The 4,108-nt window shown below is 35.0% G+C and overlaps 1 protein-coding gene across 1 annotated transcript in view; it reads left to right on the forward strand.

The window, feature by feature from the left end:
• LOC126971584 (cuticle protein 16.8-like) overlaps nucleotides 1–4,108 on the forward strand; it is a 112,077-nt gene that overhangs the window by 6,767 nt on the left and 101,202 nt on the right. The gene's annotated exons all lie outside the window — the stretch shown is intronic.

Consider the following 4,108-nt stretch of genomic DNA (forward strand, 5'->3'; position numbering starts at 1 on the left):
TCGAGATATAGTTACTGATTGCCACAGGTAGTGACCTTCTGTCAATATAAGATGAAAACCACCGATGCAAGTCCCCGACAATACCAAAAAGTTGAATTTTCGATAAAAGCGTCTTATGGTCTATTCGGTCAAAGGCTTTGCTATAATCGGTATATACTACATCTACCTGGCTACCATTGTCCATGGCTTCAGTCAGAAATTCATTGAGCAAGATAAGATTGGATACAGTAGATCTCCCTTTGAGGAATCCATGTTGAGATGGGTGGAACGAGTTTTTTAATGAGTCGTAAACCTGGGTGTGTATTATCTTCTCAAAGACTTTGGCTATTAGGCATAGTTTAGATATAGGTCTGTAGTTTAATACATCCGTTTTAGAACCTTTTTTGTGTATTGGTGTAATATAAGCTGATTTCCAAATTTGAGGAAACGTACATTCAGTAAGAGATTTTCTATACAAGAGTGCGATGGGAATTGCAATAGTTTTAGCACAATTTTTTAAAAATATGGGACCGATATGGTCTGGTCCGGTTGGGTCAAGTTTTGATAGTAGTTAAGCTACTAGATCTGCGCTATGTGGATTTGAGAAATACAACTTGAGTAAGAAGTACAGTTTAACAAGTTATTATTAATAGGTGATGATAAGTCAGTGTCGCTAGGGGTGAGGAATGTTGAGTGAAAATAATTACTAAATTTGACTTACAAATATTGTCGCCTGTGTCAGCAACACTTCCAAGATAGTGCACTGAGCTGGGAATGCTGTTAGATTTGGTTCGTGATTTTACGTAAGACCAAAAATGCTTAGGATCCTTTTCGATAGAACTTTCTACATTTGCTATATAGTTCTCATAACAACGTTTTTCGAATGATTTGGTTCTGTCGCGCAACAAAAAGTAAGTCACTGTTGTATATTTTTTTAGATATTTGTGTTTTTCTTTTAGCGACTTAATCAGTGCAGGCGTATACCATTTAGGATAGGCTTCTCGCATTATACGTTTAGTCGTTATGTACTTTTCAAATAATTTATCAAGGATTTTATAAAATAATGTAACAGCTTTATCTACGCTATGTCAGGAAAATTTGCTATGCCAGTCAGTTTCTACGAATTCCGAATTAATGGCATTATAATCTCCCTTATTGAACAGATAAGTTGATCGAGCTAGAGGTATTAATAGCAGAGTATTCACAAACTCCACCTATATTACAAGTGGCTTGTGATAAGGATCAATTTTTGAAAGGGCGTCGTCACATTCAAACACATGCACAACGTCATTACATAAAACAAGATCAAGAGTCCTTCCTTGATGATTAACAACCCAATTGCATTGCTGCAAATCTAAAAGAGTAAGGTCATCAATTAAGTCTTTGTGTTCGTCGGTAGTTACATTATAGGGCATCATGTATTGAGAGTCATTACAGCGGGACCACATAATTGAACTGAGATTAAAATCGCCCACTATCAAGTACTTATCATTTGGGTTCATTAAAATTATTTCATTAAGTTTTGATAAGAAATTTTGTAGCTGATCTGAAAATTATAAGCCACATTTCTGTTTACATAAATGTATGGCACACAAATTGATTTTAATACAATTTTTAGAATGGCTTTGTTTTAGTGTTATTGTGACCCATAAGTCTTCAGCCTATTTATTATCGCGGGGAGTGTTTCGAAGGGCTGTTTAACCTGATTTCTGCCGCCGAATTCCACCTTGGCACGACTCGCCACAAGTTAAAATATCATCCCCGCCATCTGGATGTGTGGCGGTCCTCCACAGTGCGGTTTTCAAGGAGCTTTCTTCCGCGTACTACAATGCTGTGGAATGCGCTTCCTTGTGCGGTGTTTCCTGGACGATACGACATGGGTACCTTCAAAAAAAGCGCGTACACCTTCCTTAATGGCCGGCAACGATCTTGTGATTCCTCTGGTGTTGCAAGAGAATGTGGGCAGCGGTGATCACTTAACACCAGGTGACCCGTACGCTCGTTTGTCCTCCTTTTCCATTAAAAAAAAAATTAAAAGAATTCGGATAAGGAGAAACACACGCAATTGTCCTTAATAAAAACGTTAAACAACAACGTACCCAATAGATACCCTTGGATCTTTTGGGACTCTATTCCATGTAAATGCGTAGCCATTTAGTACTACTTTCTGTATCCTTTTCTCTATATATGAGAAGAACCACCTGCGAATTCCTGCATTAAAAATTTTTTGGAAAAGTATCACATGATGTAAAAGATCAAGGGCCTTGCTAAAATCTGTGAAAATAACATTCACTCAACCCTAGGAGGGTTCTGGCTTCGAGAAGTATATTCAGTGAAAGATCTAAGAATTGAGATACTACTACTATCTCAATTCTTAGATCTTCTTTAATGCAGGAATTCGCAGGTGGTTCTTCTCATATATAGAGAAAAGGATACATCTGTTATTAAGGAATGCATGTGGTTCTGGAAGGCTCTCGAAAACTATACAACTGCTCATAAACAAATATACGTTACACAATATTTGATACGAGTTACTAGTGGGTTCACTTAATATTGCCTATCAATGTCTAATGCGTTTGAAAATTTTATTTCCTATTTTCTACCATCAGGGCACCCCCGCCAGGGCAGATTAATATTTTTCCGTTATCAGAAGCACATGAGCCGCATACTCTATCAAAATTTGAAGCGCTTGTGACTGTCCTTTTAACATAATATTTGAAAACCTGTACCAGTGAAGGGTACCGGTATAAATGAATCCATACATCACATTAAAACTTTTTTCTGTTTAGCCGCTTGGCACCCCTAACATGATTTAATATCTACTTTATATGTGCGCAGTCATCTAGAGTAGGCACTGTTGCTCAATCTGGAACCCGCACTTTACAACGGGCAACAAGGTTCATTATTATTTAAACTGAATTATTATAAATATTTTTTCTGGTCAGGAGGAATATTGCTGCGTTAAAGTAATTGTTGGGCAATCTGATAACATCTAGATACATTGTGTGGGTAAAGGAACAATCGCCTGACACGTGCTGAGCCATTTGGCTTTACCTGTGTTATTAATAATCACGAAGTAGATTTATTCCAAGTTTAAAACATAATTTGTCATTATCTTACGCGTTACTACCGAATTACATCATAGGGAGAAGTATTTTAAAACTGGAGTAACATTACTTGCCATTTTTAAAAATACATAGGTTAAATGTCCACTTATTACTATTAACGCCAATATAACTATTTGGGACGATATCTTTTCAAAAATATTAATACAAAACTTAAAATTATGCATTGTAATATATATGAACTTAGACATAAACTTAAGAACATGTTAAGAAACCTAAATTACGAAGCTACTGAAAATCTTATTCGATAACCACTACTTAAACCAAGTATAGCATTTGAAAAATAAAAAGCTAAACACATAATCACACACACACACACACACACACATACACACACACATACACACACACACATATATACACACTCACATACACATACACACACAAACACACAATACACGCCCTAAATTATATATAAAATAGTTTCTGTGATCATAATTTGTTGCATAACTTCCATTGTTAGACCTTAAAATATGTTGATGTTTGTTATTTGACATTTTACAATGCACAACTGGGAAGAGACTGACCCCCATGTCACGGGCTGTCCTAGTTTGGGGGTCGAGGGTAATTTTAAGCAAAATTGTATTTTTTCTTTGCAACAAATAAATATTTATTATTATTATTATTATTATTTCACGTAACCATATTATAGTGATGGAAATAACATCCTCACCTTTGTGAAGTAGGAATAAAATAAGATATTCTGAAACAACTTAATTTAAAAAAAACAAGTAAGTACGCAAGGAAACAATTTTTTCGCTTGTGTCATCAAGTTTTAGAGACAGATGTTTCACTAAGCGAGGTTATTTAAATGTGGAGGGCTTTTATATACTATTTCTTATTACTGCTTAGGACTAGCGGTTTCTAAATATATGGGACATAATGATGTGTTGGACAATAAAATTTCTGATATTTTTTATTTTATTTGTACTTACTTTTAATTTTTATTGGAAATAAAAAAAAAATACCAATTACTAATAAAACTAATATTTTTATTACTCTGA

Source organism: Leptidea sinapis, chromosome 1 (assembly GCF_905404315.1).
Source record: "Leptidea sinapis chromosome 1, ilLepSina1.1, whole genome shotgun sequence".
Lineage (NCBI taxonomy): Eukaryota > Metazoa > Arthropoda > Insecta > Lepidoptera > Pieridae > Leptidea > Leptidea sinapis.